This window comes from Gymnoscopelus braueri (genome assembly GCF_963280865.1).
Source record: "Gymnoscopelus braueri genome assembly, chromosome: 9".
Taxonomy (NCBI): domain Eukaryota; kingdom Metazoa; phylum Chordata; class Actinopteri; order Myctophiformes; family Myctophidae; genus Gymnoscopelus; species Gymnoscopelus braueri.
In genome coordinates, this window is record NC_137610.1 from 15,961,201 (window position 1) to 15,988,405 (window position 27,205).

The window sequence follows — 27,205 nt, forward strand, 5'->3', positions numbered from 1 at the left end:
GCTCCTCTGTTAACATCCAACTCAAATGTATTCTTCTCTGGTTCTTGTGTGGGCACGGACGTCCCACCGGAGCAGCTAATCTCACCCGACGGATGTCCCTTTTCAGAGTCGCAATGAGATCTTTATTACTTGAAGCAGTTCTGTCTAGTGCATTTAACTGGCTCGCCAGTGTATGAGTAACTTTGCAGCTTCTTTTTGTTTTTCTTCCTGGTACTAGAGCCAAATCTCCCTGTCAAAACACTTCAGAGAGAGTATAAACCCAAATCAAAACCTTTCATGTGTTGTCATGAATAAAGTTTCATGCCACAGTAAACACGGAGGGATTGACAAGAAGAAGTGGAATAAGAAGCTTGCACTTAGCAAATTCCTGGGTGCCAATTCAACCTCCAGAATGTAAAATGTAACCCTTACGGGTCCATCTTTTAGACTCAGTTTAGTTTAGTTTAACACCAGTGTAAGTTGATCTACTTCTGGGAAGTAGCCTGCCCTGTTGATCAAGCTGAAGTGGCCTATTTCTATTCCACAGTGCAGTTTCCTCTCATCACACCCTGTATTGTGGAGAGGAACACCTATACCCATGACACCTGAGGCCTAAATGTCTGCCTCGTAACATATAAAACAAAAATGAAATTCAGATCTTTTTGTTTTCGTTGATAAAGCATTCAATGATGGTGTGAGAACAATGCTGTGAGGTCAGCAGCATGGGAAGTCCAGAAGAGAACCCCCCCCGGGGGATTAATAGCATTGGTGACAATCCTCTTGGGTGGAATGGGTGTTCTGTAGGTTTTAAAAGGGAACAGAAATGATTCATTTAACTGCCCTCCCTCGTATATAGCACGGACAATACTTCAAAAGAAACAGAGACTCCCCTTCCTTCTCCTTTGATACACTCAGCAACACCTCAACATTGAGATTTACCTTTCAGACAAATGCAGGTAAAAAACTAAATACTAAAGAATGAAACTTTAAAAAGGAACCGTGTTCGAGGCTTCAGAATGAAAGTTAGTACATCTAGCAAATCAAGTCTATTTTTTTTAAATAAAATAATAAACATCAGACATCATAAAAATCCTTTATGATGTCTCTCTGCCTTCATCTACATCGCTCCTAATCAATACAGAAAATGTCTTTAGCCTGGATTCACCTCATCAGTCCATTTCCTGGAAAAAGTAGGTACACTCAAGTCAAGTGTATCATAAGACTGAATATTGCACAGTAAAGCCTGATTTATGAGTCGCACGCTGAAAATAGCAGACCTACAAGCTCACAACGGGTCGCGATGTGAGCTTGTAGGTCTGCTATTTTCGGCACATGATAACGAGTCATATGCTGTAAAATCCTGAGTGTTAGTTAAACTCAGAGAGTATACAAATGTAACCTTGGAGTTACAAATGCTTAATTGAACAGAGACTATCTTAATGTCTATAATATCAATAATAAAATTTTCAACTCATTATTACTATTTGTGATTTGTGTCTTCCTGGGAATTTATTTCCATTTTTCTGGGGGAAATAATTTACCCTGACATTTGCTTGCATATCAGTGAAATGTGAATACTAGGAGGATATTAAGCCTACTGCTTACTCTACAATTGCTCCCATACTTAAATGCTGCCAATGCCGGAGGCTCTGCAGTGAGAATAAGTAATGCTGACGTACAGTTAAACTGTCAAAGCAATGTTTTGAAAAAGATTTGACTGATGAGCGAGTCCAGGTTGTTAATTTCAAGTGTTTTTATTTATGCAATTATGGTAGTTTGTATAGAATAAAAAACGACTTTAACCAACAACATATTGCACATCACTTTGTGTATTTTGTTTTAAGTGAAATTCCTATAAATTATGCAAATCTCTGAGTGTGTGTGTAACTGTCCATCGTGTATCTCGAGAACCTGCTGGCCGATCAACTTCAAACTCGACATGCGTATCGAAAAGGGCTGTAGGGAGTGCAATGTATGAAGTCGGTTGGATCAGCAGTTGTGCAGAAGCCTTGAACCGACCGCTATGCCCATAGTACTGACGTTTAAGCTGGCCTTCAGTTACTATGATAATGGGTACTGCACTAAGTACTCTGACAATGGGTACAATGGGTACAACGGCTATTGCATAACCGGAGGGGCAAGCATTCCCAACAGGTAACATTCGCAATCTAGACCGATGCCCGCTGGAACGATTCCAGTTGGGAGTGTTACCCGTCACTAGACTCTAGTCACTTGAGTCTAGTAGTGAATATAATATAAATGATCATTCCCTTTCTCTGGACGTGATGAAGAATTTGACAACATCACTTGCAAGTACTGTAAGTGCAAGTCCCCCCCCCGCTAACAGCTGCCAGAAGAGTCAAAACACTTCCATCAGAAGACTCTGTTAAGGCTCCTGGCTGCCGGAGCTGTCAGAGACGCTCCACATGCAGTCACCGCAATTAGCACTTCACATTATGCTTAACATGCAGTACTGGGACAGGAAGGAGGCGCTAGGAAAAAGACCACTATCTCCCACAGCCATTTCTACGGACTTTCCGTCGCCAAGTGCCATATCGTGGGCTAGTGATGATGAGATGTGCATATGATGAGGTTCACATATGGCATTGAGACAGTATGGGGTTGTCTTTCCATTTCTATTTTCCATGGCATAAGTGGGATCGGGGCTTTCACTAGTTACCCAGGCCACTGACTTCACACTTTCCTTTATATAACCTTGTAGGGTCACAGACAAAGGCCTTGGGATATTTTCCAGCAGGTTTATAATGCCACTTCAGATTTGCACATGCTACATACTGAAAGATAAACAAGGACTGAAAATCCTAAGCCATACTTGCAAGCTCGCAAGTTAAATGTAATTGTGTTCCTGAAGGTTCATCTTTTCTGTGCACTGTTAAAGATATCATGCGCTGATGTTTTTATGAGGGATCCCAACGTCACAGGTGAGGATTTGTTGAAGGTCTGGCTGCTGTAAGTAGGTCAGGCCTGTTGAAACACTTGTTGCTTTTCCAAATGCCCCCACTTGCTTGGATTTATCTCACCCAATAATTCCTTCTGCATTCACCATTGTGAAATATTGACCCTGATAGGGTTGAGAGGTGATAACACTGCAAAACCTTATCTCTTGTTCCTGTTTTGCTGCTGTGTTGACTTGATATGTGGTACTGCAAGTCAACAGAAGCCATCTACAGAATGTTGTAGCTATTGCTGGAATATTGTTATATTAAAATGCCTTACTTTACTGTAATTACAGTGTATATAAATACTGCTGTAATCTAACTATAACATCTGCCTTTAAAAGCAGATTTTGTATTGAACAGTGTTCTTAAGTAAATAACAAGTTAAACATCAAACCTTTCTTATGCAAACATTTTCCTTTGTCAAAATAATGCACACGAGTGTTAACCTTCAGCATATAATGACTATTTTGTACTTTAGTTTTTTATTTATTTAGAAAAAGAGAGGTCAAAAATAGATCAACAGGCATATAACACCTGGGGAAAAAAAGCAAAAAGCAAAACAAAGACCTGACTTAAGTTAGTTCTTAAAGCATTAGTTACCCCAAACTGTGGATTAGAGTGCATGTTAAAAATAGGAATTTGGCCTGATAAAAAGTATGACTACACAGTAAGCAAATATTTATAGTTCATTTGAATTAATAAAGGGCCTCGGCTATGTTCCCATTTCTTCCCCATGCCGAGTCATGGATTCTATTCACACCACTAAAAAAAGCATTGAAACCTTTTGTCTGCCTCGAAATCGATTAGGATGGTTGTGGCATTCTTGCAATGCTGTAAACAAAGCAGCGTGGCTGTCCCCAGCAAGGGGCTGCACGCATTCCAGTAGCTTAGAGGCTTTTCCACCAACACATCCCCACTGGCCACTGGGCAGCGGGCTGAGCACATCCATCACTGTGTGACACTGAAAAAAGGCTCAGGAAGATCTGCTCATCAATGACACAGACCACAGACGTCCCTTACTTACACAGCAAAATCCATAGTGTTCATTTAACCCAATCAATCCGCGAACGCATCTAGTTTTCTGAAAACCGCGTGTTGCTATAATATCCGTGGTTCTCAAACTTTTTCACGTCAAGGACCACCCAAAATCCACAAATGTTCATGATTTTTCAAAAATAGCAGATCTACAAGCTCATACTGTAGCTTGTATATCTGCTATTTTTGAATAGCCAAAGTATAAAATAATGGCTATAGCTAAAATGTAAAATGACACAGATGCGTTCCCGGATTGAATTGGTTAACTCAGAGAGTACACAAATGGAACCAAATCGACCTATAAGGGTACATTTGAATACTCTCTTGAGTAAATGGACACTGTAGAGGACACCTTCACCAATATTTAACCTGAATCCTCATATATTGTGATGTGGACATGTGGAAATCTGAAATAACACTTCCGAATATGTTTGTCAGAAAATCGCTGCCCTCAACATAAAACAAACAGTTTAACGTGGGCTGGCAAGCCTGGCAGTGATTTTCCAGCGCAGAGAGATTTGTCGACACACAGAGCACATTGGGAAGTCTACAACAATATTCTATTTGTATTGCAGATGGACTGCAGTTATATAGTGCTTTTCTAGTCTTACGGCCACTCAAATTGTTCACCCATGACACACTGAGGGCAGAGGGAGCAGTTAGGGGTTCAGAGTCTGACTCAATGGCACTTCTTCAACCCGATACCAGGAAGAGACTGAGCAGGAACCTTCTAGTTCTACAAACTAGAACAGTTCCGCTTGTTCCAACTGTGACTGACACTCTTGTACGGCTCAGAGATTGAAGCCTAAGTTATACTTAGTTGCTTGCCCGAAAATAGCCGATCTACCAGCTCACAACGTGGTGCAGCGAAAAGCGTTGTGAGCTTGAAGACATACAGGCATGGATCCTGATTACCCACCTGAAGTGGCATGTGAACATTAAGATTGTCACATTAAGATTCTATAGTCCTAACTAATCTCATATTTTTGTATAACTGTGTATGTTCTATAACTGTTCCTGTGAAGCATCTTTTGAGGGGTTTATTATGTGCAATTATTGTGTGGTGTATAGTCAATGGAGGGTTATTGTTTACATACGGTACTGCTCATATAACATAGGACCGATATTAACAAACCTGAAGGTGCCATTAAATTGAAGCGTCTCTCCCTGTTGCTCCGTGCTCAGCATATTAATAGGCTGTGTTTTGTGCCGCTGATGGCATAAAATGCTCTCTAAGCATTTTGAGAGAATTCTAAAGCATGTGAGAGTGCAAAAGATTGTCTGTCTGATAATTCTCCTCCAAATCGGGTTCACTGAATCACTTCACAGTGATAAGAATATGCAAATGTCATACTACTGTCATAATGTCTACTGTACAACTGATCCTGGGGCAACAAACATGGAGAGACTTTCTTGTCATGATTACGCCTGTGGTTGTACGGGCTGTTTCCTCTCCTCTGGCTACAGTCCCGACATACATTTGTGGAGGGATGATATCAAGCAGCAGCCAAACTGCCCCCCCCCCGGCCCCTCCCCTGCATGGGAGGGGCTGTCCCCTTCATGTGGGGTCTGACTTTGGGGCAGCCGCCCCCCACATGCAGTGACCTCACTTAGTCAAGATCAATAGCCGGCTGCACATTCCTTATCCCGAATCTTCAAGAGTCACTTCGCTGGCATCGGTATCCCAGTTATGCAAGCCATGTTCTGAATCCTTTACAATGCAGATATTTAGGGTAAATTCCAGTCATTGACATCCTAAGTCCTAGACAACCAGATTTGACCTATGAGGGCAGCCTTATTCACAAACCATACGGGGGGAGATGAGTTCCCGTCACTCAAGCTCTCAACCTGTCCTGGCCAAGCCATGGGTCCTGTATCACAGACTATTAACATTTCATGCATGCAACTCCAATTTATCATGCTGATATATCACCCATTTTAGGCCTTTTAAGTTAACACAATGTTTTGGAACATCTCCTTGTAATTTCCGTCATTCCATACAGAGCCGTGAACTCTGTAAAGTTATGGAGTTTACATTGATCTGTTGGCTGGTGATTTAAAGGCTGACTGACTGCTCTATTTAACCAGACAGGCATAATAAGGGGATTAGCAGCCTATCAGATGACAGAGTTCAGTGCAGCTGGCTGCAGGTATACGGGCAGATATCTTATGTCACATGCTTTGTTTAACTATCAGTATGAAGACGTGGTGAATTAGTACTCTAGTATGTGAGGCTTGTGTGAGGTAAAATGCAAAAATCTCATTACGGCAAGTGCTTGGCAGCTTTCTTCTATCAGGCATTTAATGTACCTGTGATCTTCAAAAGTACCCATAAAGCACTTCTTCATAACCTCTTTTCATGCAGTGAAAGATACTCACACACACACACACACACACACACACACACACACACACACACACACACACACACACACACACACACACACACACACACACACAAGTGCACTTCGAGAGCCAGTCAGAGCCTTGACATGTCCACACAGTGCAGCAGTCCCTGCGGCTGGATGCGCGTAGGTGGGTGCCGATGTCACAGAGCGATGGAGGTGAAATGATCTGTTAAGAGGAAAGCTGAGCCTCTTCATTGTGATATCAGAGCCCACATAGCGTGGCCTCACACACATTCACCTACTTTCACAACTTAGGGGCTGGAGGAGCAAGTCGAGCCACAGTGTGCTGATGCAATGCTATTCCCCAACATGCAGTTTTTTCCAATATGAAACTGTTAAATTGAAGGAGGGCTTGACCTCATATCTCTTCATGTCTTAAAACCATAATGTTTATGTGCTTGAGTGACTTGGTCACTAATCCTAGTTCTACTCTTATTCTTAGAATCTTTATATATTCCAGACATGATTTATCGTTGTACTCATCATGGGTTAATTCATCAAATACACTAAATTCTCCTGGATTTGATGGCTATAAAGATGTAAGGAGACTGTGTGGGGCCTTGAGTGGGCTCTGAATAAACACCAGACTTTGTGCTTAACCCAAAGTAAACCAACTCATCGGCAGGAGCGAAAGTAGGCAAATATGAATCTCAAAAGGACAAGATTCAGACACAAACATCACAATCTCTCAAAGTATCCTCATGAAGTACTCACAATTATAGAGTCCTTCTGCATACTGGCCTGAATGAATACCGTCTTCTGCACAAAGACATCCAAAACGGTCTGAATATGTTTTCCAGAGAAGTTAGTCAAAAGTGGTTTGTTGTCAAATGAACTTGAAATGGACCATATCACACCTCCTCCAACTAGTCTGTGGAAGGCTGGCTTTCATATGGCACATATTCATGTTGACAGACAGTAACACATGCTACAGCATCCCTGGATATGAATGGACCCTGTTACCTGAGCAAATTAGACCAGGTTGACTCTGGAAGCCGTACAGAGAAAGAGCAAAGGAACAACGGTGATAGTTCCTGTGAGCAGATACCTGCATGCTAAGCAGCTTCGGCCCCTCCAGATGTCTGGAGGCCCTCTCTATAGACCCAGAAGCAGAGTATCTATAACCGTCTTCCAGACTGCCCAGATGCCGGTGGACGAGTGCCAGGAAGAAAGGGAAGACGCGGGGATTTGAGCCCTGCAGCCCCTCAACACCACAGAGAAAGCACGGGAAAGGGCCACAGGAAGTCTCGCCCTGTGTCTTAATATATCACATCTTCGATCCAACCTGATGAATTATTCAGACTGCACTATCTACTGTGCCTCTCACCTAAAAACATCTGCCCTGCCAGCCTTACTGCTAGGCCTGGCGCACACAGTGTGCTCTGCTGCAGGAAGCCTTTGGACCGCTGCTGTCTTATCCTACCCTGGGCCCTATTACATTTAACCTCCCTCTCTGTCTTTATGTCGGGCATTAGAAGCACAAGTATCAGCGAAAAGATACAGTCTGCTATCAAATCGTAAAAAAAAGAAAGAAGAGATGAGTCTGTAAATGTAGGGGGAAGAATGGTTCAGTAGATCTTTTGGTGTGCAGGAAGACGAACGTCTGCAGACTATATTGCTATAACTGGGTCATATGCTGTCATATGCTATAACCTAGTAACTCAAGGGTAACTAAAGTCAAGTCTTGCCCCCATTACCATAAGAAAGGAAGAGTTGGCAAAGCCTTTGACTTTGGGGGCGAGCGGTTGTAAAACATTCCAGCTCTGGCCCGCATCATGCTCACCCGGAGAGACAAGCAGAGAAGCACATGTTGTGTTTTCATACTTGGTGACAATTAAAATAAGTGGCCAGGGAGAACAAAATCTGCACAGTCCTGCTCTTGCACACTCCTGCTCTTACACACACTATATAGTGTAAGTTACCTGCACTACCTAATGATTTTGGATTTTATCTTTGCATGACTTAAGTCATGCGTCACAATGTGTCACCAATGCCATGCAACACGTTGTGAACTTGTAAATCAGCTATTTTCGCTATTTAGGATTTTTTTTTAATTCTAAAAAAAAAAAAATCCTTTAATGACATGCCCAAAATAGGGATGCCAAGTTGAAAGTGGTAAAACACCAGCATCTTTCATTCCTCCTTTGCACATTTCTGATTTACAACTGTCAGCAGGCTAAATGGAGAAACATACATCCCAACACTCTCCACTATGCATGTACAAAGCCAATAGGAGGATTGATTGATTGATTGATTGAATGATTGACATCTTTATTGAGACAATGCATATGCACAATTACATAACTGTATATCTGTCACAACTTCACAAGGATAAAACTATAAAGCTCAAGAGCTCATTTCCATTGTTGTCCTTTGAGAGTAAGCGTATCTGTAAACGGAGTGCCATGTGTTGGGGGGACCCTACACTAGCAGCTGAATATGAAACTCTGTGTGTGTGTGTGTGTGTGTGTGTGTGTGTGTGTGTGTGTGTGTGTGTGTGTGTGTGTGTGTGTGTGTGTGTGTGTGTGTGTGTGTGCGCGTGCAGTGTCTGTGTGCATGCGCACGCACCATGAAATGTCAGGATGTCCCTATTCAGAAAGTTCATCACTTTATGATGCAAGTGAGACTAGACGAAAGCTTGGCTTGTTTTTGTAGTGAAGCAATTAGAAGTGTGTGATCAGCGGCCTGCAGTTGGAATGTCTGAGCAGGTCAGTAGCGCCATTAGTAGAGTAAAGGGCACAACCTGGAATGCTCAGAGATATCAAATCACAGCAGGGGGAGGTGGGGGGGTGGGCTGGCATGCGATGGGGGGGGCAGGCTGCTAACTGAAGCTGGGCTGAAGGCTGATTCCATTAATCAGCCCTGCTCTCGTTACTCATGACAGGAAGCACACAAACAAATCCATGCCGGCTAACGAAAAACCTCCTACACAGTCGCTGAGGTACGTGACGGGGCGCGTACCCTCTTTTAGCTCTGGTCCAGCGTTGGGAAGAGGCATGTGGATGGATGTCCACATTCCAGTGTCGGCTACTGTTTAAAATAGAAGCGTATATAATGCGCGTAACATGGACATGCAAGAGGAACAGGTGTGAAGTAAAGGGTGACGAACACCGCGCCCTCCACCAAAAAGACAATCTTGCGGTTCTCACACACACCGAGCACATGAGAAACGCTGACGCGCGTGTAAACATACCCCACGTCTTCCCGAAGCCATTCCACAGACTTGTGTACAGTTAAAATAAGGACCTGCGCAGAAAATGTCAAGCACGCTGCTGAGGCATCTTGTACGTATGTGCTGTTTTTGTGCACGTCTTATAGGGGCTAAAAGGCAGATGTGAGGGCTCTTTGAGACGCCACAGCAAACACAAAGATCTGGCCCCCTTCCATGTCCACAGTCATTTCCCACGTCATGGCACTGTGCTGGACTGGGAAAAGACATAGGCAACTGCTGTGCTCCCAGAATGCATGTTTACAGAGTTCCCATCAGTGAGTACACAGTAAAAGAACTCCCTGAAGGCCTGTGTTTAACCTTCAGGTTACAAGTGGCTGGCCACTCCAGTGGACAGCCCACGCCCACCCCCTACCCTATCGTCTCAAATATTAACCCTTTTCTTACTCGCTTTGGTCGCCACCGAGACACAAAAGCTCTCTCACTGCATGTGACACTCTGACCCTACGCTAAGTTCCACTGCCACAGCGTAGACAGTCGATTCAAAAGACGTCATCAATGAATGGTATGTTATGAATAAAATAATGACTGCCGCAAACCCTTTTTGTCTGTGATCACATGAGATTTTACAGACACCTTTTAAACACAACTTAACAAAATGTACCACATTATGGCTGCATAAAACAGCCATACAAAATTTAGATTCTATTTTATTTATTTGACAGTAGCTGATTCTTCAATCTATTCCTCTAATCTGTTCATCCTTTGAAGCCAGTGTTCTCCAGAATGACTAGGACTTAAATCTCACATCTGGGGCCAGGAAAATTTAGTTGGCCATACTTTGGCACTTCAATGAACTTGAGCAAATGGGTCTTTTGAGGTGATACGCTATTGTTACTGAAGTTTATATACATCCCTTGATTTCACTACCAGAACGTATTGCATGACTGAATTGTGATCTAATTGACAGCAATGCACACATGACACATCAGACAACCAGCCTATGAGGATAATCGCTAGCACACATGTACTGTACGCAAGTACAAGCAAGCATGTTTACAAATACTTCTCTCTCTCTCTCTCTCTCACACACAAACACACAACTAGGGTGGGGTGGGGGGGGGTGGATTGGTTAGTCAACCTGCCTATATAAACAGATGAAGTCTAATGCGGAGTAAATGCCCCTGGGTTATGCTGACAATGATTGGAAACATGTGCTCATGGGGCCAGGGTAAGGGATTATGCTGTGATACAGCAGTGTCATGCATTTGTTCTCTTCTTTCTTTCTTTCTTTCTTTCTTTCTTTCTTTCTCTTTCTTTTCTTTAGAAAAAGTCAAGTCAGGTTGTCTGTTGCTTTCACTCGGACTCTTGCTTCATAACCCAGAAGCATAGTTTCTCTTTGCTGATCTTTCTCAACAGTGGTGATATATCATTCACAGCAGTACAACAGTGACATTGTGTTTCATTGAGAGGCAGTGATTCAGTGGTGGTGAAATTAGTTAAGCAGCAGTGCTAATTAGGCTTCCCTGAAGGTATTATCTACAAACAATGACATGGAATGCAGACAAGGCATCAAGGTTGCTTATGCCAAACTTGGTGCACATTAATCAGACTAGACGTTTCCTACAACAACTCAACAAATCCAACGGAAGTACCTTTTCCAGGTCATGACGCATCATAAACGGGATATTTTCATTTCCCTCTCATGACTGTTAATATTATCTTGATGGGGTCTGGATTTCAGCTATTGATATAATAGGCACCATCCTTTACCAACACGCCAAACTCATTCTGACAGCATCATACAGGCAGCTCATTGTCAAGGCCCCGCTACCCAGAATGCTGTAGCCAGCTGTTTTCTTTGTGGATCAAACCAAAAGAAAACACCGGAGCAAGGTCATCAGCAAAAGCCAGGCTTTTCTCCTTGGAAATCTACAACAGAGAGAGGAATCACCATGTATGTAACAAAGTCTAAAAACAGTATTGTCTCTGTTCTTTCCGAGATTCTCTCTGAGATAGAACTGTCCATTATTCCGCCTCCTTACTTGGAGAGAAAGTCCCGCTCTTTTACGGGGGAAATAAATAAATAATGCATAACCCATGAAAGCTCCTCTTTATTACAATGTTGTAATAAATGGGTGTTTGTTGATCAGCTAAATGTGTGTGTGTGTGTGTGTGTGTGTGTGTGTGTGTGTGTGTGTGTGTGTGTGTGTGTGTGTGTGTGTTAAAGCTTGGTTGGGAGGGTTATCTCTCACATCCAGCTGTCCGACTGCACGCTAGACAGGATAGACAACACCCACAGTATCAGATAGGCTGGCCTTCACGTTCCTGGGGTCATATAAGACAATGACTTTGATTGCCCACTTGACATACAGTACTGACAGGTGCCTCTGAATGGACAACATAAAACAATCAAATGATAAAACCTTATTATTATTGTAATGAGGCAATAAAAGAGAAAACATATTCAATCATCGTGCGGTGCATACTGTATCATACATACTATGCTGAGGAGAAAGCAAGTAAAAGCTGTTAAGTCAAATCCTATCGAATCACAAAACAAATGGGACAATAATGTTTTGCTGAACTCTTTATAAACCTAATACAGTATCCATTATGGTCTCTATTTAGTAACCACTGATAGAGTAACTACCTCCCACACATCTTTGGCAGGCATTGGTCACAATGCTGTTGGCAGCAGAGGAGGGTGGGAGGTTTGAATTTCACACACAGACACCTGAAGCCTTTTTGCCCTGCGTCTGCCCCCACCGCCAGACTCACATCATCAACCCTTTGCTAGCATCGCAATCACAAACCTTCACCGCAGGTTCACTCATAAAGCTGCACACAGCCAATTGCCAAGAGAAGTAAATTGATTTTGAATCCAACTTCAAACTGCAAACCTAAAGCATAATGTATATCTCCTTGCCAAAACAAATTAGATTTTCAAGGTAAAAACAGGACACGAAAAATGTGTTATTTTCAGCAAGCAAGCACAGTCGTGCGACAAAGTATGATTAGTTCAGGCTTCAGAGTTCATGGAAAGTTTCCTAGCTGGGATAGGATCAGTGCGCCAGATTGAGAAGCGAGAGAAATAAGCAACCAGGTCTGTGAAAACAAGCCCAAAAGAAGCAAATATTAGGCCAAACGAGCACTTTGAACCTAAATGCATCGGGTGAGCTTGTAGATCTGCTATTTTCCAAAGAATCTTGAAAAAACATTTTGAATATTTTTTTGAAACATTTTAACAACACAAATCTTGTATGGAGGTCCCTGGCACAACATATTTTCAGATGAGGGGGGGTCTGTGGACAATTACATATTTAATCTGGGGGTCCTTGACATGAAGAAATATGGTTACCACTGGTTTAAACAACATTAGGAAGCAAGCCCAAATAAGCAACTACACTTTAAAAACAAGCCAAAAAAAACTAAAAAAACACAACCCGCAGCTACCAATATTTACAAGCGACTTTACAGAAAAAACAAGCGCAAAGTCAGTTATAATAAGCAGATAACACTGGATAGGATGTGCGTGCACTGGCTGCCACATTGGTTCACTCCTGTGTGTGGACGGAGAGGCCCCAGGCACTCACGCTCATTGCTCATGGGTCGTGCACTGGCTTAAATGAGCTGCAGAATGAGACGTCAGATTCAGTTGGAAAAGCCACTGCTATTCTGTATTAGCAGAGGTGCTCAGCCTCACACACAAGCCAGCAGGTCTTAAAGTGTGCACACACCCAGGTAAATAGCTGTGTTTCCACAGAAAATAAGTCCAAAGCCAATATCTCTTAATGCAAGGGTAGCTACACGCACTCACAAGCTGTCTCTCTCTCTCTCTCTCACTCTCACACTCTCACACACACACACACACACACACACACACACACACACACACACACACACACACACACACACACACACACACACACACACACACACACACACACACACACACACACACACACACACACACACACACACACACACACACACACACAGTATTTAATCACCCCCCTGCCTGGTATCACCTTGTGATAAAGACTTAGAGGGAGAGAGAAAGGAGGGCTGTCTCACATGAACTCACACACTCTGCCCTGGTTTAGAAAGATCAACAACAAACCTCATACTGCCTTTAGCCATAAGAAAAAGTTTAGCATATTTCAACAGCAAAATGAGAGACCACAGTAGCATGATTTTCACTAGGTAACCAGAACTCCAACGCCATCACATCAATGATTAATAATAGCCAAGGCACAGCATAGATAATGAACACAAGGGTAGCTTCTATACCGGGAGTACTTACTCAGTCTGTCCCGCACAGGTTCAAGACAGAATTCTCTTCAGATATGCCATTAAACAATCTTTCCTTTTGTACGACTTGAGATGGAATATTCCCTCCCAAAAAGAGCCAGTTGCTTATCCAAAATAGAGGTGACAGCTTTTAAAGCTCTCGCTGCCTGCACTGTGCGTGTGTGAGTCCGCTCTCTCTCTCTAGCTCGCTCTGACACACTGTCATAGTGCTGCTTGCCTCTGGCCACTCTCTGCTGTCTAGCCCCACCCCTCACACACACACATACACACACACACAGAGAGAGAGAGAGAGAGAGAGAGAGAGAGGGAGGGGGGGGAGAGAAGGAAAGGGGGTGAGCGAGAGCAATTAAGGCAGTTAGGCAGATGTGGATATACAACCGCGGGAAGTTTACTTATGTCTATACACAAATCTAACTATCTGTATAGCTGAGAGTTAACACAGAAGATGTTGCTGTGTATTTAGCTCTGGGGGCATTCATTCATTACCTCCCTATAACACACATACCTTCAACCTGCTAGCTAATACTGTATATGCAGAACCTGAAGGTGTGTGACACACACGGGCTGGCAAGAACCAGTTCATTTACACAAGTGCACTTTAATTTACATCTACTGTATTAACATTTATCCGTAACCATTTGTATGGGTCATTATAATATAAAGCACCATAATCCTATATACTAATGTATTTTGGTTTAAAACAGTGTACACTATCCCAGGATAGTGTAGGATGTTTGCAATTGTGAATGGGCCATGATGCAATGGCATATTATGACTGCATCATAATGGTCATGATATGGAATTAGAATATAACTGAATATGCTTTTTCAAAGAAAGATCATCACGGTACCACGAGAAAGGGGTGTGATGAGAGCAGGGATGTGAGACGGGGACGCCTCTCTCTAAAATAGCAGGTGCTAATTATATACGTCACAGCTAGGCACAGCTAAAGAGGCAGAGACGGAATGCCACGTTTTGAGGTGTCGGGAATCGGAATGTCGACTCGCAGCATCTGGGTGAGGGAGTATGGAGTCGAGATTCTTTGCGGACTGTCACCCGAGATCCGCACACCGAGGCCTCACAGAGCCTCCTTAGCCAAGTTCTGACATTCTGCAGTCCAGACTGCCCTGTCCCCATCGGAAACCCACTGTCTTGTATCGGTAAACCATTCTCTCGTTGAGTCAGGCCACCTGCCAAATGCCATGCAGACGACACTGTGTAAACAGTCCATAGAGCACAGTGAACCTCTCACATCTAAACACATGGCTCAGACTAGTCAAACAGAGGAAGACCGGTCTCTCTTTATTGCTTGTGACCCCATAATATATGACCGGTCTCAAAATGACACAGCCATGTTCGGTGAGCGACACTTGTCATGCGACGAAGTATAAATCAGGCTTTACTCACACACAGCCACCACCAGAAGCGCTGACAGGTCCTTCTATATAAATGGGGACAGTCTAGGAATTACTGTGCTGAGATAAGCCCTCATGTTAAACATGTTAGCTTAATGGACACACAAGATAGCAAGGCTTTGCTACTTAGAATAGCTGAGGTTGACAGTGCCAATAAGACAATAATTGAGCTCCGCTTGCTGCTTAATGTTATCACTTCTGTGCTCAAATGGCTATTTTGCTATGTCATCAGTATGCAATAATTCCCACATTAACATTGTACCTACTGTAACACATTGACCCTGTCAGTCAAACTATTTGATCTTATTTTTTCATATTGAACTGCAAATGTGCTAGAAGGTAAACAAACCTCAGACTCACTCCCTTCCTGCAGCAGCTCATGTCACAGTAAAATCTCAGTGTTCATTTATAAATTAACAGTCAGGATTTGTGACGCGTTGTGAACTAGATCTGCTATTTAAGATGCTTTTTTTTTTTACAAATCTTGAAAAAGTTAGAAAAATGTTGAACATTTTAATCTTCTCTTGTAGGGGTCCCTTGCACAAAGTATTCTTAGATGGGCGTCTGCATATCAGATACATACAGTATCAATTTGGGGGTCCTTGACATGTTTGAGAGCCACTGGTCTACAGAATAACTACACCTCTCTGTAGAACACTGGATCTCTTTTCTCTCTATCCAGAAGCAGAGGAAACACTGTTGCATGTTCCAGACGGCGCTGAGTGCTTGGTATGTTTACAGTGCTAAGGGCAGCGAGCACTAGATGTTAAAAATACAGCCATCCTCAAACAGACTGTGAATTGTAGGAGAGTTAACAGCCATGGTCAGCAGTGCACGTTTCAGTTCTGCAAATGGTTAAAAAAGAAGAAGCTACACTGTGTAGTACCAGTTACACAATACCAGTTACACATTAGTTCCATTTACACAGTCCAGTTACTGAGTTACACAATACCAACAACTAGGGTTGGGCAATTATCCGAAAATATATCAAAACCGATATTTTACCAATAATTATTTTATATACAATCAATATCGACAAGAAAACACACCTTTTTTTGGTAGCACTTTATAATAACTATACACTATAAAGCATTAGTTAAGCATTAGTAAATGCTTAATTCCTCATGAACTCATCATTAGTAAAGCATTATTCATACATTACCAAGCATTAGTAAACACAGTTATAAATGTTGCAACTATACACTATTAAGTATTAGTTAAGCACTAGTAAAAAACGTAATTCATCATTAATTCATCATTTGTATAACATTATTCATACATTACTAAGTATTAGTAAACACAGTTATAAACCTTTCAACTAAACACGATTTACAATTAGTTAAGCATTAGTAAGTACTTAATTCATCATGAATTCATCATTTATATAGCAAGTAAGTACTTTATTCATCATGAATTCATCATTTACATAGCATTAATAATACATTAATAAGCGTTTGTAAACACAGTTATAAGCGTTTTTTTGCCCATTGATAACCTAATCTTTAATGTGCTTAATGATTGTATTCTCATACTTTGTAAATGATAGATTCAACATTTATAAATAGGTATTATATCAATTTACAAACCAGTTATTTATGAGTTGTTAATGGTTCATACGATCATTTAGAAAGTCTAAGTAAACACCATATACAAACCACTTGGTTGTATATTTATGCGGACATTTGTACATGATTAGTGAGTGTTAATAAATGTCTTATAAACACTTATTCATACTCAATGAATGATTTATTAAGGTAGTTACTACTTGTTAGTTAAGTATTTTGCGTGAGCCCATCTAAAGTGAGGGCTATCTATGCCTTATAAAGCATTTATAAATGAGATAGCGTGAGCCCATCTAAAGTGAGGACTATCTATGCCTTATAAAGCATTTATAAATGAGATAGAAGCAGTGATATAGAAAATGCCAATATTTATTGCAACAATTGAGACAGAACATGGCCCTTGCAGTGTAAAAATAAAATTAACATTATTGTGCTGTATGAAAATAAACAAACAATATGCAATGCTATAAACGTGTACACATGGCTGATAAATTAAATAAACATTTGACTTCATGAAAATAAACAATAAACAATCTGCTATGCTATAAACATGTAAACATGTCTCATAAATTAAATAAACATTGTACTTTATGAAAATAAACGATAAACAATCTGCTATGCTATAAACATGTAAACATGGCTGATGAATTAAATAAACATTGTACTTTATGAAAATAAACAATAAACAATCTGCTATGCTATAAACATGTAAACATGGCTGATACATTAAGTAAACATTATTGTACTTTATGAAAATAAACCATACAGAATCTGCTATGCTATAAACATGTAAACATGGCTGAAAAATGTAATAAACATTCTTGTACTGTATGAAAAAATAAATCTGGGTTCTGCCTTCGCTATGGGTATAGCCACCCTTGCAGAGCTAGGCAGACAGTTAACATCAGAAGGTTAAAAAAAAGGCTTGTTTTGGGTTTCTTCTTTAAATTATCTTCTTTGGTTTTTCTTATTTGTAGAACAGCAATGACATGAAATGCACATAGAATGGATTTGTTAAAATGTGTACTGAATAGGGTTTCCACAGTAAATATTTTAACTTTTTAACAATGCTTTTAAAGAAATGAATTAACTTGCAAACATGACTTAAGCAGCTAAACATTCACACAGTTGCAATGATATGAAATTAACATGTACATGTACATAAACACATCCCTGATTTTGCTGGAAATAATGATATGCAAATCTCTCCCAATATTCACAAATAAATCACTTGAGTGAAAATAAAAAGACAACATTGCTCCCTATAATGGCATTACAGCATTAGCTCAGAGCAGAATAGCCTATAAGCTAACATGACACACAGCAGCCTGCAGCCTAATGGCTAACAGGCTAACAGGCTGACTGGTACTGATTAGCAACAAACATGACGTTTTTACCACAGACAGAATACACAGTTGGGCTGTGAAAAAGGTACTAGCAATCATGTTTCATCATTACTGAGACAATACATCACAAGGACAGTACTTACAGACACAGCTGCACATAGCTTTGCTGTATGCTAAACAGGAAGTGAATGCATAGTGCAGGTGTTGCCAGATTTAGCAAAAAAAACAAGCGGCCAGGTCTTTGAAAACAAGCCCAAAAGAAGCAAGCAACTAGGCTCAGTTTTACCAACTATCGGCCATTTGAAAATAGCAGATCAACAAGCACACAATGTGTCACATCATGACACGTTGTGAGCTTGTAGATCTGTAATTTTCAAAAAATATTGGGAAAAAAAGTAAAATATTTTCAAAAAATATTTTTCCTTTCCATGAAAAAATATGGGAACCACTGATTTAAAAAAAAAACATTAGAAAGCAAGCCCAATTAAGCAACTACATTTTTAAAAAAGCCCCAAATTGTTTATTACATTGTCCACTGTGGGCGTGGCCAGGTAGGGGAGTAGGGAGTTGGGGAGCCCCATATCAATGAGTTTCCTGTTTACCAGTGTTGCCATGTCTGCTTATAATAAACAATTTGGGGCTTTTTTTTTTAAGTGTAGTTGCTTAATTGGGCTTGCTTTCTAATGTTTTTTTTAAAGGGGCCACACCATGAATTTAAAAAATATATATTATATATAAATATTGCCCCCTAATACGTTTTAAACAGGTTGTAAGCCTAAAAAACATCCAGATATTTTTTCTCACAATCTGACAGTCTGTCATTCCAAGCTTTTTCAGCTGCAATACCAAAATGTCCTTTTGGGCAGGGGGGGGGCTACTGAGCAATTCTGTCTGGCCATCATCAATGCAATGGCAAGGCAAGTGATGTCACTTGCCTTGCCATTCTGAAATGGCCTGTTCAGACACGCCCATTCTGAAAATCTCTGAAATGAGAATGAATGACTGAATGTTAAAAAAAAATATTTTTTGGGGTACAAGAGACACTGGGGAGCCCAAAAAATACCCCCCACCCCAAAAAAAAAATCATGAAAATTCATGGTGTGGCCTAGAAGCTCACAACGGGTCTTGATGAGACACATTGTGAGCTTGTTGATCTGCTATTTTCAAATTGCAGATGTAAAGTGGTAAAACTGAGCCTAGTTGCTTGCTTTTTTTCAAAGACTTAGCCGCTTGTTTTTTTTTGCAAAATCTGGCAACACCTGCAGTATGCATTCACTTCCTGTTTAGCATACAGCAAAGCTATGTGCAGCTGTGTCTGTAAGTACTGTCCTTGTGATGTATTGTCTCAGTAATGATGAAACATGACTGCTAGTACCTTTTTCACAGCCCAACTGTGTATTCTGTCTGTGGTAAAAACGTCATGTTTGTTGCTAATCAGTACCAGTCATATGGCCTAGCCTGTTAGCCTGTTAGCCATTAGGATGCAGGCTGTTGTGTGTCATCTTAGCTTATAGGCTATTCTGCTCTGAGCTAATGCTGTAATGCCATTATAGGGAGCAATGTTGTCTTTTTATTTTCACTCAAGTGATTTATTTGTGCATATTGGGAGAGATTTGCATATTATTATTTCCAGCACAATCAGGGATGTGTTTATGTACATGTTAATTTCATATCATTGCAACTGTGTGAATGTTTAGCTGCTTAATTCATGTTTGCAAGTTAATTAATTTCTTTTAAAGCATTGTTAAAAAGTTAACATATTTACTGTGGAAAACATTATTCAGTACATATTTTAACAAATCAATTCAATGTGTTTTCCATGTCATTGCTGTTCTACAAATAAGAAAAACCAAAGAAGATAATTTAAAGAAGAAACCCAAAACAAGACTTTGCCTCCAAACAGATTTTTTTTTTTACTGTCTGCCTAGCTCTGCAAGGGTGGCTATATGCATAGTGAAGGCAGAACACAGAATGTTTTTTTTCATACAGTACAAGAATGTTTATTACATTTTTCAGCCATGTTTACATGTTTGTAGCATAGCAGATTGTTTCTTTTCATAAAGTAAAATGTTTATTTAATTTATCAGCCATGTTTACATGTTTATTGCATAGCAGATTGTTTATTGTTTATTTTCATAAAGTACAATGTTTATTTAATTCATCAGCCATGTTTACATGTTTGTAGCATAGCAGATTGTTTCTTTTCATAACGTAAAATGTTTATTTAATTTATCAGCCATGTTTACATGTTTATTGCATAGCAGATTGTTTATTGTTTATTTTCATACAGCACAAGCATGTTCATTTTATTTTTACACTGCACGGGCCATGTTCTGTCTCAATTGTTGCAATAAATATCGGCATTTTCTATATCACTGCTTCTATCTAATTTATAAACGCTTTATAAGGCATAGATAGTCCTCACTTTAGATGGGCTCACGCTATCTCATTCATAAATGCTTTATAAGGCATAGATAGTCCTCACTTTAGATGGGCTCACACAAAATACTTAACTAACAAGTAGTAACTACCTTAATAAATCATTCATTGAGTATGAATAAGTGTTTATAAGACATTTATTAACACACTCATTAACCATGTACAAATGTCCGCATAAATATACATCCAAGTGGTTTGTATATGGTGTTTACCTAGACTTTCTAAATGATCGTATGAACCATTAACAACTCGTAAATAACTGGTTTGTAAATTGATATAATACCTATTTATAAATGTTGAATCTATCATTTACAAAGTATGAGAATACAATCATTAAGCACATTAAAGATTAGGTTATCAATGGGCAATAAAACGCTTATAACTGTGTTTACAAACACGTATTAATGTATTATTAATGCTATATAAATGATGAATTCATGATGAATTAAGTAATTACTAATGCTTAACTAATTGTAAATTGTGTATAGTTGAAAGGTTTATAACTGTGTTTACTAATGCTTAGTAATGGATGAATAATGCTATACAAATGATGAATTAATGATGAATTAAGTGTTTTACTAGTGCTTAACTAATACTTAATAGTGTATAGTTGAAACATTTATAACTGTGTTTACTAATGCTTAGTAATGTATGAATAATGCTTTACTAATGATTAGTTCATGAGGAATTAAGCATTTACTAATGCTTAACTAATGCTTTATAGTGTATAGTTAATATAAAGTGCTACCCTTTTGGTAAATAATTGATTATTCTGATTAACTACTTAACCCTGTGTTATACTTTGTTCTACAATGGTGGCTTACCAAAATAGTGAAAATAGCGTTGTGAGCTTGTAGATCTGTTACAGTATTTACACTATTAAAAAAAAAAAACATGAATTAATCGAAATCGAGGCAAATGTTTTAAATGAAATTGATTTGAAGTCATATCGCCCAGCCCTACCAGCAACACAGTAATACCAGTTACAGACTAATACCAGCTACACAGTAGTACCAGTTACATAGTACCAGCAACATTATACCAGTTACACAGTGACGGACTCTTTTCAACCTTCCAAGTAAATTCATTCAGAAGGAAAAGAAAACACACACTGGGAAAACAAAATCTATGTTTGGTATCGCCTAAGTCTTTAGGCGATACCATATAGTCAGAAGTCAAGGTCACTCCATGTCTTCGTACTTACAGTAGATTTGTCCTTGCCCTTGTGTTAGATGTGTCTATATTCTCTCAATGTGACAAACACTTCCAGCCCCGGAAACTAATTTGAGGTTATTAGCCTACTCCTATACATCAGTTAGTAGAAATATTATGACTTGGACTGTATAATAATTTGACTATGCAAGAAACTGTAGACATCAAGCAAGATTATCCCCCCCCCGCCCACTCCCCCCAGTGGTAACGATCATCATTGGTACCACTTCAGAAATTCAACGTGAAATTGCTCATTACCTCTGACAGGTGAATCAGCTGTCCGGAAAAGTACCAGCAGGAGTGGAATTGTGTCACCCTGTTGAAGCAAGAGTGACTCATTTTTGGGGCAAAAGAGAACTACAAGTTGAGCATGCTGAGAGGTGTACACCTACGTCATCCCTCATGATCCAGAGTGCCCTTCTCAGATGACTGAAGTCAGACAACCAGGTGGAGTGGAGAGGTCAATGTTCCGTCTGGGTGATGAAATGATGACACGGTGCTTTGTCAGATTCAGTCTTTGGCCCGACCTTTGTATGACTGCCTCACTTATTAATGAATTAATTCCAATAATCTATGTATTTATCTCTCTCTTTATGCCCAAATATGGAGATGACTGATATGACATCACTTCCCCAAACAGGTACTGGCTGTCGACGGCTGAAGAGGTCAGCCGTCCCGAATATGGAGTACCATATGTCTCCAGAATGGCCTCCGCTCCAAGTACTCTGATAACGCGGTACTTCACCAGTATATTTACATTTCTACAGCGTGGATCGGGCGAGCCGCCTGGGTCGAAGAATTTGTTTGAGTGTCAGTCTGTCTGTCTGTGGTTCATTTTGCAAACCACAGGACTTATCAGTACTACATTTCCTGGGCATGCTGCCAGTAAGATAAGGAAGTACAACCTGGGTAATTGATATTGTGAATACTTTTTTCGTGGGAATATTGTGAATTTGTAATCTCAGAACCACCTGCCCTCCATATTTGGGCAATTACTGATGCAATCAATTTAACATCATCAAAATGATGTCAAGTAGAGTCGCTCATTCCCAGCAGGCAAACCAGGCAGTTATAAGACATGTAGGCTAATGTATCTAATGTATACTTTTCTGGTGCGAAGTTATAACCGCGCTCAATAATATTATATTAAAATTGGCTTAAGGGAGGACCGGCGGACCACGTCACGCTCATGTCACTATGACTCAGCCATAACCATATAAGGAGTTCCCAAAGCAGCTACACCCAAATATGGAGTGTGTTGTCTAACCTCAATGTGTCGTCATGGCATCAGGCGCAAACAAATAAGTCATATATGGGCACAAAAGGGGGCATGCCCGTATATGGGCATATACTGATGACATCAGCAATCTCCATATATGGGCATAAAAGGGACATGGACTGACAGATACAGATATCTCCATATATGGGCATATTGGTCGGATCGGCAGTGCAACATAGGTGTGAGGGCCCCGAACCTCTGGTATAAAAAAGGCCCCCAGAAAGGCCTCAAGGGCCCCAAAAGGCTCAGCACGCAAGTTGAAGTCCCCCCTGGAAATGTTCACCTAGGGCCCCCATAGACTCTAGTATCACCCCTGACGTCAAGAGATCCACAGGGAAGCCACGACATTATTATACTAGGTCTTGTTTTAATGAAAAGGCGCTTACGAGAGACGTAGTCGTACGCCAATGTATAAATTAGACTTGGGAATAACAGCATACAGAACAAATATTCTCTAAAGACATAAGCATTATCCCGTATCCCTGATGCTGTGGCTTTAAGGCAGAACCGGTGTGCCCTCTGGCAAGGCAGTGTGATGCCAATGCCCCATCCCAGGAGACTGTGTACGAGCACTTTGTGATAATGTTTGTGACTCAGCCTCATCCTTTTCATTGGAGTGCTTAGCGTATGTGTACTCGTCCCACTGTAACCCTCCAATTACTATTACTCACCACAACAGTGCACTTCCCAGCACTTGCCAGTCATGTGTGTTCACTACATCAGATGGTCGCATTGAATCTTACATTCTGTTTCAACCCAGCGTGACTAATAGTGAATATGTCATGTCATCAGTCTACAGTCCTCTAGGAATTCACAGAACCATTCCCTTGTAACTTCCGTTCTTCATTTGCGGTTATCTCTTCCTGTCTGTCGCCGTCGTATCTGTTCTGCCTCTACAGTGTGTTTAAATAACAGAAGTATTTATTTGTACCACCATTTAGGACTAGCCAATCCTAACATTTGCAGGGAGGAAAGGAAAAAAAATCCTCGTAACGGAGCCAAACCAAAGGCACAGCTCCAAGTCAAGTGAGTCAGTTTAACATTCAGCTGTGCTACAGAGAGGGGGAACAGCTCGTACGCTCCTCAGGTGGCCTGCCTGTGTGCGTGTTGAAGATGGCAAGGCGTCAACTTTCATGTCTGTTCTACTTCAGCGGCAATCCCTCTCCCTCCCCCTCCCATCAGCAGGTGCCAGTATCACATGACTCCTCTGTCCAATAGGGGAGGGAAATCAATCAAGCAAATTGTTTGTAATTTGATACTGCAGTCCAGCAATGTCCATCATCTGAAAGAGCTCAAATCAATGATGTAACATGAATGTGGTTCTGTATACCTTTTCCAAGAAAAGGTACTTTAAACTGGCATCCCTATTTTGGGTCTGCCATTAAAGGAAAAAGAAATGTATACATTTTTTAAAAGTTCGATATTCAAAAAATGTAAAAATAGCACAAATGCAGATCTCGATAAGCTATTTTCACAATTTGTCCTATATGACAAAGTATATAGGGCTTAAGTGTTTAACAGTGACTCAGAGGAAATGATTTCTTTTCTCCCTGTCAATGCAATTACTGCTTGCTAGGGCCTATTCCCAGACAGTTCTCTCGGGGGACTTTACTCTCAGGTGAGGGTTAGTGTCGCTGTGATCAGATGAGGTCAGCGCTTATGAAGGACTGATTACCTAAGACACCCTGCCTGGCTGTTCTGCAGGAAATGGAAGTCTCTACTTCCAGCCACATATAGTAAATAAGGTGGTAATTGACTTATTTTCACTTTGGTTAATGAGGCGGCAAATTCAAAAATGGAATTGTATGATTCAAGGTATAACAAAGTGGCCTCTCCTTGTTCTGTTTGTACAATAATTTAATAAACCAAAACATTTTATTCTGTTTCCAAGACAGGCCTAGATGTAGTCTTGATTTCTGTATTCCAGAGATGATTTCCATCTATATACTACAGTATATTCAGATGAAATCCATGGCGAGCAAACCTTTCCGGTTAGAAAATCTCTGAGGATACGCAAGTGTCAAATACTGTAGGTGTCAAAGACCTCAGAACTTGCATACCAAGTAATGTGTCAGTAGAATATTTCCACAATACTGTAGCCTAGTCCTTGCCTCGCTTGAGAATGTGTTACTCTTGGTGTAATCCTGTTAATGGCATTTTGTCTAACACTTCTGAAGGTCAACATGCCAACAGGGAGACTTGTTTTTTAATTTTAGCTTTGCAATTTACATTTGTTAAACACATGCCATGGCTTCGCTTGTCTGCTCACCAGCAAGTACAGAAGAAAAAATTGCTGCAAGGATAATATGTACTGTGTCTGCTGTGTCTCAAAGAGCCAATTACCTTCACTGTAAACATGACCTCTTCCCTATGGGGAAATCATGAAATGACCCTAAAGCATCACATGGTATTCCCTGACCAATCAAAGCAGACAGTTGCTCTCCCCCCCATAAATCGAGACCACAAAGGGCTTCAACATTCACGCCTTCCTTCTGTTCACTTGGAGACTAATGGGAATGTGTTAGTTCATCTGCCCACAGTTACAGCAGAGGTAAACGTTGCGCTCCATAGCATATACATGGAACATCCTCACAAAAAAGCCCTTAATGAGGTGAATGGGTGTAATAAAATGTGACACTGAATGGTTGCAAGTCAGTGATGGCATTCTTGATTTAAAAAAACTAAATATACTGTATTGGGCAGGGAAATCAAAATGAATTAGTTATGACCACATCTGCATGTGGGGCAGACATAAAATATTAATCCAGCATCAGACAAAGTACAAGAGTTAAGGTTAAGCAACCATTTCATCCAAAGCAAAAACAATAGATGATGTAGGTGAGGTTATGTAGGGTAGAGCTACAAATACTTTTCAGAGGCATTATTTGACATGAGCACATGTCAAATAATGTTTTGTAAAAAACTAAATACTAATAATAACGTAGAAAATATATATATTTATAGTCAAACATCTGTATTCTGTAATGCACACTGTATTCCTGAAGTAGGCTACATCATCGTCCTTGTGCACGCCCAGTTTTCTCAGAAGTCAGAAATGAAAGTGAAACATCCCAATGAGTAATCAAGAAAGTGAGATAACATTGTTACACAATAACTGACAAGAATGGTAATTTAAAAAACGATTACGTAATTATGTTTAACATAATTGAGCAGGATTTTTTTTTTCCTGTAATCTATGAAATCTGCTTAGGTGAAAAGGAAACACTGACTGAAGCTCCCTATGAGACGCGTTGAATTTACCCCTGAGCCAGCCCGGGAATCCATCCCATATTTACCATGGAAACCAACACCATGCTGCATGCACACACTCACACTCGCCACGGGAAGCCAAATTCATCTATTGCCATGACTCCCAGCGCCGTGGCGACCACAAGCTTTCACCGACACGACCAGACCAATTCTCTCAGCAGCTATCTTGGACACTCAGCCTCTCTCTCCCTCTCTCCCTCTCTGTCTTGCCATTTAGCTGTCCCTTCTCTAATCCCTATTTTACAATGCATCTCCTTTGTCATAAGCCAGTAGAATTACCTTCAACAGCAGAGAGGACAAGGTCTTGCGGTGCTCAGTAGCGTCAGCCTTCAGTCGAGTGGTGACAGAAGAACAGAAGCTCTGCAGGGATCCCAGAGATGCCCGGGGTTGCAGCTGTAGCAGCACCCCACACACGCTCACTCACACACACTCACACACACTCACACACACACACACACACACACACTCACACACACACTCTCGCACACACACACACATGGGCTCATCCACTACCACTGCCACCAGCAGCAGCAGCAATAGCAAGTCGGAAGGGGAGGGGAAAGAATCAAAAGGAGGAGAGGGGGATTGCTCTATCAGCAGCAGGCACATTACATCATAGGCTTCTCCTGTGGAAGAGGGTGGGTGAGAGGAATGAACCGGGAAGGGGAGGTGCTCCGTATAACAGCACTCTCTCTGTCACCGATGAGCTCCCCGAAATGTGTACACAAGAAGGAGTGCAATATTTATGATCTGATAATAGTAAAATGCTCTCAGTGGCTACAGCTGAGCCCACTTAATGATTAACCTAAATGCTACT

The 27,205-nt window shown here is 40.8% G+C and overlaps 1 protein-coding gene across 1 annotated transcript in view; it reads right to left on the reverse strand.

Moving 5' to 3' along the window:
* The window catches only part of sema4ba (sema domain, immunoglobulin domain (Ig), transmembrane domain (TM) and short cytoplasmic domain, (semaphorin) 4Ba), a 53,345-nt gene extending 39,299 nt beyond the window's left edge, over positions 1 to 14,046 (reverse strand). Inside the window, exon 1 of the mRNA XM_080438299.1 lies at positions 13,858 to 14,046. The gene's annotated coding sequence lies outside the window, so the exon portion shown is untranslated. The remainder of the gene's footprint in view (positions 1 to 13,857) is intronic.
* Positions 14,047 to 27,205: the final 13,159 nt, after the last annotated feature.